This window comes from Gavia stellata, unplaced genomic scaffold (assembly GCF_030936135.1).
Source record: "Gavia stellata isolate bGavSte3 unplaced genomic scaffold, bGavSte3.hap2 HAP2_SCAFFOLD_44, whole genome shotgun sequence".
NCBI lineage: Eukaryota > Metazoa > Chordata > Aves > Gaviiformes > Gaviidae > Gavia > Gavia stellata.
Genome location: NW_026777121.1, coordinates 473225 through 483321, shown reverse-complemented (window position 1 = coordinate 483321; position 10097 = coordinate 473225).

Sequence of the window (10097 nt, the reverse complement as noted above, 5' to 3'; positions counted from 1 at the left end):
TCTGCTGAAGTCCAGCATTGTGATTCTGCTGGTTTGCTCGCTTCTCTCTGGTTTTTAAATTCTACAACCGAATGGTGGCTGCAGCCCAGCGTGCCCTTGAACTTTGCGTCCTCGATCAGTTTTTTCCATGTCTGTGGGCAAGGAGTCCAGCGGAGGGTGGAGACGGGTGCCCCGTCATTCTGCTTTCACACACGGGGTGTGAGATGATGTTGCTCCATGCTGCTGTCCCCTGGACGCCTCCTCACTGCCCCCGGCACCCTGCCTGCAGAGTCTGAGAAGCCTATGCTGGTGTATGTGGTTGCAGTTCCTCCCTGGGTTAGCCAGCCTGTTACAAATCTGTAATATAAAAACTCATCTACACAATGTATGTAGGTGAGCAGGCACTTCTTTAGTGCAGCGCTGGACGCACAGGGGATCACTCCACCTAGTGTGCGTGTTTAGTTTCTCTGCTACAAAAGTTATAGACAATCAAAGGATACATATTCATCATATTTCCAAGAAACAGTTAACATATTCATGGAGTTTCCGAGAACTCGTTAGTCTATGTAAATGCTCGTGACGCATGCGCCTTCAGGTACGCAGGTGGTCGTCTAAGGTCCTCTGGTGGTCGTCCATAGTCTTCCTCATGGTGTCCTCTAGTTGAACCCCATCTTTGCGCATGCTAAATCCCATTCTTGGAATCTTCTTAAGTTTTCCTTGGTTTACTGACCAGGCCTACAGCTTATCATTCTCTTGACAAGCCAATTCTACCTATTCGCAATGCTACATTGTTCAACGGTTAGTTTATGATCAAATCACAGCTAAATCGTACCTAGTTACCTTCATACAGACTATATAATTTAATTTTTTAGTAATCGCTCTCTGGATTATACTATTCTATCACTATCCGTACTTAAATTAATCAATGGTTATTTCTATTAATATTTATTGATTGGCATTCTTGATATTCGAATCAAGATGGGAAAGGTAAGGAATTTTCCAAGCCGCATCACTGGTGCGTATCAGGTCACATTGTCACAGGACTCAAACAAGACTTTTCTATTCGATTCTTCATCGTTCCATCTCGTCACTGTTGGTTCCTTAGTACAGAACAGCGACTCCCTGGTGAGGTTCCTATGGTTATTGTTTCTAACTTAAGAATCCTAACTTATGCATTTGTATTTTATTATTTTATTTATTAATCAAATTTAACCTTTCTATATGATCATATTGTGATTATTTTAGAAAAATCAGAGTATTTACAACAGAACTGCTAATTTGGCTTGAGGCTGTTCAGGTCATTCCCTCCTCAGTCATTGTAAAACGTGCTGGGGAGGTGAAGACATGACTAATGACTGTTCGTTCTTGTGGCATTTGTAACTTTTCCTTTTATGAAGAGGAAGCAAAACCTGTTATTAAACATTCAGCAAAGCTAAACCAGCAACAGCTTATCTGCACTATGCTTTTTTTTCTTTAGAAATAAATGTTAGCATGGAACTTTCTCTTCCTGTAGCATGAGATTCCAGAAGCAAAAAGGGGTGGAGTTGTTTTGTTGCTAATTCAGTGGGCTTAGCTTTGATTTAGCACATAGAAACTAGGTTCTATTATAGACCCTTAGCTTTACTTGTGCAATTTTAGACTAGTCTTTGTTCAAGCATCCTTTTTACTGTCTTGCGCAATTTTCCTGCAAGTTTGTTGGATGGAAAGATGCTGTATTTTTCATGGGTTCCTTCCTGTGCCTCTTAAAGAGCTCACTCTTTTACTGTGACTATCGTATTTGTTGGCAGGACTTCTATCTGTGAGATTTGCCAATTCCTGTTGAAGCTTAATGTTCATAGTCCATGTTATATGTCTTACAACTCTGAAATTCACTGTGCAGAGAATCTATGCATTTCTCTAAAGCAAATCTCAAATAATATTCTGAAATACTGTTAAAGAAGTTCTCTGTTCTTTAATGCCTCTTCTACTTGTTGATTTTCTAAACACTTATCAGTTTTGTATACCGGTGGATATAGCTGAGATATCCTTAAGACTTTCCATCTGCTCAAACAGCAAATTTGAGTAGAAGAAAGGAGGAAAAAGACAAGGCAGAGCAAATGCTCTGATCTGCTTAAGACCTCATGTTGAAAGGAAGACGATGTAAAAGGAAACATACTTAGTCTGCTGTTGAAAAAGCAGATGAGGTGCTACAAACTAATGTAGACTTTGATGTTCAAAGGCATTGCCTGGTGTTCATTGGTGCATAAACCATGCTTTCTTAGACTTTGGCCATCCCCATACACATACAGCAAAGCATGCTGCAGCATCCATTTTATTCATCCAAGTGGAAAATAAAGAAGATGACTAAGAGTGTACAGGTATTGACTCATGGTTTGTGAATCACAGTTCAGAATCTGGTGCTTTAAGTGTTGTTTAAAAGAACTTTTCTAATGCACAATAAAATTTCAATGATTCTAGATTTTTAATTATTTTGTTGTCCTAAAGTAAGGTCTCTTAAACAGCTTACTGTATTCTATACATTTGTTAACTTAAATAAGCTCTCTGCAGCCTGTGTAGCGGTTGATGAAGTGTTTTGACGAAGATTTCTGCTGGTTTCTGGTGTATGCTTTTAGTTGCCCAGAATCAGTAGTTGATCTTTCCATTTTTTTCCTCTTTCCACCCTGCTGATAATGCTTCTCTGTTGCTTCGTAAGCATCATGCAAAACAAACGGTAGTGATTACCGTGTAATTTTGGGTTGCTATTACCCATCTGCAGTGAGGTATTTGTAGTATTCTTTTTTAAGCTAAAAGATAAATCTCTAGCCTTCTCAATCAGAGAATTCAAGTTTAGTCTTTGCTTTTGGTTGTGATTGCAGTGCCAATTTAGAAAAAAAGATCCTTTACAACCTTTTTTTTGGGGGGGAGGGTGGGGAGGTTTAAATACACAAAATAACCCAAACTGCTTTTCTGGTGATGAGAGGTGTTTCTGTTTTCTCTGACAACACTGCAGTCATGAAACTGGCGTTCTCTGTGAACCAGCTGAGCAATGAAGAAAAGTGAACTGAGGTGTAAATGCTGTGCTGTTTTGTAGCGTTGCTGAAGAATTCCCCCATTGCCTGTCACTTGTAGAATCACAGTCCTGTCTGATTTTTGCATTGCTTGATAACCTTGCACACCTGCCTAACTACTACTGCAACAGATTTAATTTTCAAATTCAAACTGATTGATAATCTGGACAGAAAGCTTTTGGTTGTTTATACTGAGAGAGGCAGTAAAGTAACTTATTTTTGTACCTGTTGTTAAAGTGAGGTAATTGTCTTAACAGTTCCAGCAATATGGTCTCCTGCTTTCAGAAGGTCTCAGCTGCTGCTTGTCACAAGTTTGCTTTGTGTTTTGGTTCTTGGTGCTCTGCCCTGAAAACCCTGCTCTGTCATGTGCAGTTAGTATGTGAAAGCTTGGGATGTGGGTGTGGTGGGTTTTGTTATGTTTAGTCTCGTTCTTTCACTGCTGCTGAAATCATTGTTACAGTTGGACATATCAAGACCCATCTTCCAAGGAGCTCTAAGAGCTCTTGTCATTTGTTTAGAATCTGAAACTTTTGTGGTGAGATGGTTAAGAGGATGAGGAGAGGGGGTGAAATGGTACATAAAAGAAAAATGAGAGGTGGTATTCATGGGATGGAACAGATGGTATTGCATGAATGTAGATGATCAAGATTTAGAATCAGAGAACCATTTAGGTTGGAAAAGACCTTTAAGATCATCAAATCCAACTGTGAATCTAACACTGCCAAGTCCACCACTAAGCCATGTCCCTAAGCGCCTCATCCACACATCTTTTAAATACCTCCAGGGATGGTGACTCAACCACCTCCCTGGACAGCCTGTTCCAGTGTCTGACAACCCTTTTGGTGAAGAAATTTTTCCTAATATCGAGTCTAAACCTCCCCTGGCGCAACTTGAGGCCATTTCCCCTTGTCCTATCGCTTGTCACCTGGGAAAAGAGGCTGACACCCACCTCTCTACAACCTCCTTTCAGGTAGTTGTAGAGAGTGATAAGGTCTTCCCTCAGCCTCCTCCAGACTAAACAACCCCAGTTCTCTCAACTGCTCCTCATAAGACTTGTGCTCCAGACCCCTCACCAGCTTCGTTGCTTTTTTTGGACACGCTCGAGCACCTCACTGTCCTTCTTGTAGTGAGGGGCCCAAAACTGCACACAGTATTCGAGGTGCGGCCTCACCAGCGCCGAATCCAGGGGCACAATCACCGCCCTACTCGTGCTGGCCCCACTGTTTCTGATACAGGCCAGGATGCTGTTGGCCGCCTTGGCCACCTGGGCACACTGCTGGCTCATCTTCAGGCGGCTGTTGACCAGCACCCCCAGGTCCTTTTCCACTGGGCAGCTTTCCGGCCACTCAAGCAGATCAGCACTCTTCTCCAAGCCTGTAGCGTTGCATGGGGTTGTTGTGATCCAGGTGGATCTTCCTGAGGGCGCACTCGATCCCCTCATCCAGATCATCAGTAAAGATGTTAAACAGAGCTGGCCCCAATACTGAGCCCTGAGGACCACCGCTTGTGACTGGCCGCCAACTGGGTTTAACTCCATTCACCACAACCCTTTGGGCCCGGCCATCCAGCCAGTTTTTTACCCAGCAAAGCGTATTCCTGTTCAAGCCCTGAGCAGCCAGTTTCTCCAGGAGACTGCTGTGGGAAACAGTGTCAAAGGCTTTACTAAAGTCTAGGTAGACTATATCCACAGCCTTTCCCTCATCCACTAAGCGGGTCACCTTGTTGTAGAAGAAGGTCAGGTTAGTCAGGCAGGACCTGCCTTTCCTAAGCCCACGCTGACTGGGCCTGATCGTCTGGTTGTTCTGTACATACCGCGTGACGGCGCTCGAGACTATCTGCTCCATAACCTTCCCTGGCACCAAGGTCAGCCTGACAGGCCTGTAGTTCCCCAGATCCTCCTTCCGGCCCTTCTTGAAGATGGGTGTCACATTTGCTAATGTCCGGTCTGCTGGGACCTCCCAGCTTAGCCAGGACTGCTGGTAGATGATGGCAAGGGGCTTGGTGAGCACTTCCGCCAGCTCCCTCAGTGCCCTTGGGTGCATCCCATCCGGCCCCATAGACTCGTGTGTGTCTAAGCGGTGTAGCAGGTTGCTAACCATTTCCCCTTGGATTGTGGGGGCTTTATGCTGTTCCCCATCCCTGTCTTCCAGCTCGGGGAGTTGGGTCCTCAGAGAACAACTGGTCTTACTGTTAAAGACTGAGGCAAGGAAGGCATGAAGTACCTCAGCCTTTTCCTCATCCTTTGTCGCTATGTTTCCCACTGCGTCCAGTAAAGGATGAAGAGTCTCCTTAGCCCTCTGTATTGGGTTTGCATGGCAGCGTTTTGGTAGCGGGAGGGGGGGCTACAGGGGTGGCTTCTGTGAGAAGCTGCTAGAAACTTCCCCTACGTCTGATAGAGCCAATGCCAGCCGGCTCCAAGACGGACCTGCCACTGGCTAAGGCCAAACTAATCAGCAACAGTGGTAGCGCCTCTGTGATAACCTATTGAAGAAGAGGGGGCAAAACTGGGAAATGGCAGCCGGGGAAGAGAGGAGTGAGAGTATGTGAGAGAGACAACTCTGCAGACACCAAGGTCAGTGCAGAAGGAGGGGGAGGAGAGGCTCCAGGCGCCGGAGCAGAGATTTCCCCTGCAGCCCGTGGTGAAGACCATGGTGAAGCAGGCTGTCCCCCTGCAGCCCATGGAGGTCCACGGTGGAGCAGATATCCACCTGCAGCCCATGGAGGACCCGACGCTGGAGCAGGTGGATGCCCGAAGGAGGCTGTGATCCTGTGGGAAGCCCCTGCTGGAGCAGGCTCCTGGCAGGACCTGTGGAGCCGTGGAGAGAGGAGCCCACGCTGGAGCAGGTTTGCTGGCAGGACTTGCGACCCCACGGGGGACCCACGCTGGAGCAGTCTGTTCCTGAAGAACTGCACCCCGTGGAAAGGACCCATGCTGGAGCAGTTCGTGAAGAACTGCAGCCCGTGGGAAGGACCCACGTTGGAGAAGTTTGTGGAGAACTGTCTCCCGTGGGAGGGACCCCACGCTGGAGCAGGGGAAGAGTGTGAGGAGGAAGGAGTGGCAAAAACAACGTGTGATGAACTGACCGCAACCCCCATTCCCCGTCCCCCTGCGCCGCTCGGGGGGAAGAGGTAGAGAAAATCGGGAGTGAAGCTGAGCCCGGGAAGAAGGGAGGGGTGGGGGGAAGGTGTTGTTTTTTTAAGATTTGGTTTTATTTCTCATTCTCCTACTCTGATTTTGATTGGTAATAAATTAAACTAATTTCCCCAAGTCAAGTCTATTTTGCCCATGATGATAATTGGTGAGTGATCTCCCTATGTCCTTGTCTCGACCTACGAGCCTTTCGTCATATTTTCTCTCTCCTGTCCAGCTGAGGAAGGGGAGTGAGTGAGCGGCTGTGTGGTGATTAGTCCGGCTGGGACTAAACCACGACAGTGGCAGTCATCCACTTGTCACTTACTTGCCAAAACTTGTCCAGTGAATGGGTTAACGTTGGCATTGACACCTTTAGAACTGATGAATTTAAAGGGAAGACCATAATCCAGATGTATTTTTTGAGGCTGTCAGCAGGTGCACGTAGATAAAAATTGCGTAGTTGAGACAAGTGATGTATCTTAATATGCGTTTCCCACTTCAGGATAGTGAGGTAGGATAAAGTCATTGTGGCTGTTGAAGGGAAGCCGATTCATCTGTCTCCATCTCAACAATGTCTGTTTCCATCTTCTGATTTTGACAGAGATTAGTGTATGTGCACAAATCGGATTCAAGGAAGGAGATACTTTCCCTTCTCTAGGAGACCGACTGGTTCAGTGGGACCAGGTCACTTCTTCCTGCTGGATTTCCGTGGACCTTCTTGTGTCCCTGAATGTTGTGGTGAATGAAGAGAAGTTTTAATTGAAGTCCCTGCATATCACTGTGGCAAATCTGACCTCGTTTTTAGGCAGAGTATCTTTTTGAGGGTATTTCTGCTGTCCTGGAGGTACAGGATGCTGTCCTTGATGCAACAGGAGCATCAGCCTTTCGTTGTGACATATCTGTGTTGCCTAATGCAGTGCTTTGTCTTTGGGCTCTTCCAATAATGACCGTGCTTTAACAGTTCCTTGGCACTGATGTCTTCAATGTAACTGTTGAAGGCAAGGAAATGTTTCTGACAGCCCTTTCTGCATCCCCCTTGCCCCAGCATGTGGTCTTGGGATTGGCCCTGTTTAACATCTTTGTCGGTGACATGGACAGTGGGATTGAGTGAACCCTCAGCAAGTTTGCCGACAACACCAAGCCGTGTGGTGCGGTTGACACGCTGGAGGGAAGGGATGCCATCCAGAGGGATCTTGAGAGGCTTGAGAGGTGGGCCCATGCGAACCTCATGAAGTTCAGCAAGGCCAAGTGTAAGGTCCTGCCCATGGGTCGTGGCAATCCCAAGCACAAATAGAGGCTGGGAGGAGAATGGATTGAGAGCAGCCCTGAGGAGAAGGACTTGGGGGTGTTGGTTGACCGGAAGCTCAACGTGAGCCGGCAGCGCGCGCTTGCAGCCCAGGCGGCCAACCGTATCCTGGGCTGCATGAAAAGAAGCGTGACCAGCAGGTCAGGGGAGGTGATTCTCCCCCTCCACTCCACTCTCGTGAGACCCCACCTGGAGTACTGTGTTCAGCTCTGGGGCCCCCGACATGAGAAGGACGTGGACCCGTTGAGGCGGGTTCGGGGGAGGGCCACGAAGATGATCCTAGGGCTGGAGCAGCTGTCCTCTAAGGACAGGCTGCGAGAGTTGGGGTTGTTCAGCCTGGAGAAGAGAAGGCTCTGGGGAGACCTTCTAGCAGCCTTCCAGTACCTGAAGGGGGCCTACAAGAAAGCTGGTGAGGGCCTGTAGTGCTAGGACAAGGGGTAATGGCTTTAAGCTGAAAGAGGGTAGATTTAGATTAGATCTAAGGAAGAAATTCTTCACCATGAGGGTGGTGAGGCACTGGAACGGGTTGCCCAGAGAAGTTGTGGATGCCCCATCCCTGGAAGTGTTCAAGGCCGGGTTGGATGGGGCTTTGAGCAGCTTGGTCTAGTGGAAGGTGTCCCTGCTCATGGCAGGGGGATTGGAACTAGAAGATCTTTAAGGTCCCGTCCAACCCAGACCATTCTGGGATTCTATGATTCTTCCAGCCTTCCTGTCATGCAGTGTGGGAAGTTCACATAGATGGTCTTTCTGAAAGCCCGAGGCTTTTGATGACCAGCAGAAAGTGCTTGTATAAGATGAAGTGAGAAGCCGGAGCACAGGGGAAGATTGTTTTGCCTTGCCCAGATGTTTTTGCCCTTGTGGTCAAGCGATGACTGACAATGGTGCCTGTCTGCTTCTGGCATTTGAGTTAGCAGTAAGAGGTTGGGTTGGCTTATTGTAACAACGTCCAATAAGAGACCTTGAGATGAATATTATACTTACCTCGTTGAGGCAAAAGCGGCACGTGTTCTGCTGTGAAAGAGGCAAATTGGTGCTTCCCTGTTGGATGCCTTTTGGATTTGTCTGCCATGAATTCTTCAGCAGTTGAGGACAAAGGGGCAGTGATAGCTCCCTAAACACTTGTGATTCCAAGTCCCCCTTTTTTTCTCCTCTGCCTCCCTACCCTGACTGAATTGTTGAGCTTCTTGAACTGATTTCTCACCTGCTTGCACAATGCTGTTTTGGGGAAGGAAGAAGCAATGTGTAACTGAGAGTGAGGAGAAGGGTGGTAGGTATTGGTGGCAAGTCTGTCTGCTTTCAGCTTACGTTGCCTGAGACTGTACTTTCAAAATGTGGGAAATGCCTGCTACTAATCCCTGTCCTTTCAGCATCCTGCAGCCAGATGCTGAGTATCTCTCTCCATGTAAGAAAGGATGTCTGTCTGGGGAGGGTTATAGGAGGACATCTTAGGGGACTTTTTAGGCCGAATAAGACCAGTTGGATGATAACGCAGCTCAGTTTCCGCTGATGATGGTGTGTCAAGGACATCTCTCGTCCATTGTCATCATTCCGCAATTCTTAGCTGTTTTGGAGTTAAATAAGAATTTCCTTCCTCCGTCAGAAATGTTTTATACTATCTGATAAGTGGGTTGTCTTGTCTTTTCTGGTCTCAAAATTGAAGTATCTTCAATCTTTGTTTTACTCGTGGGACCGTTCTTCATGTTCTCTTATGGCTATGCTGTCTCAGAGCTTCATCCTGGATGCTGTATTTTCAGGAAGACAGCCAAGACTTACTTCTTCTTTGTTTCCTCATGATAGCTTTCTCTCGGATATGTACTGGTTTGTTTTGTTGGGGTTTTTTGTTGTTGTTGGTTTTTTTTTTTAAATCTGCTTCAGTGAATGTCCATGAAGGAAGTAGCAGTACAAGGGGAAGGAAGGCTTTTTAAAAACCACGTACTGTAGTGTGCTATTGAGAGGCATAAAAGAGCGGGAAGTTCCCAATATCTGATGATCCTACTTTCTAGAGCACTAGTCAAACATTTTCTGTGTATGTGGTTGAGATGTTTATCAACCTTGCTGGCATATTGTAAGAATTAACTGAATAACTTTTTTTTAAATTATTTTTCTGCTAACATTGTGCTCAGTGGTAGCTGAGACATGCATGTAAGAATAATTAAGTAACTCTTCTTGACATGAATGTGGTTTTCCTCTTTATTCTCTTTTTATTTTCAGTGGAATCTGGCTGAAAATCTATTCTGGTTGTTTTCAGCCAAAAAGGACAATTTGGAAAATGAAGTCTGAACCAACAGAAACTGTTTCCTTGGTCTGCGCTGCTCTACGTGATAGAAAGCGTGGGTACTGGAAGAAAGAATACCTCTTCAAACAAATAGCTGCTGTCAAAATGAGAGTAAGGCGACTTGTTAAACCTGTAGATCCTTCTACAGGTCTTCCATGTAAAAACAAAGAAGCGATGAAGTAAGCAATGCCTTGTCACAGATGATGTTGACTTGAGAACAATGTACAGACTATTAATGACTTGGAAAATGCTGGGGGGATAGGGAAGTAGAGCTATAAACTATGTATCATAATGGGAAGATACGATGATAGCCTATAAATGACCTAGCCTGAGAAACATAAGGAAGTAGCAGTTAGT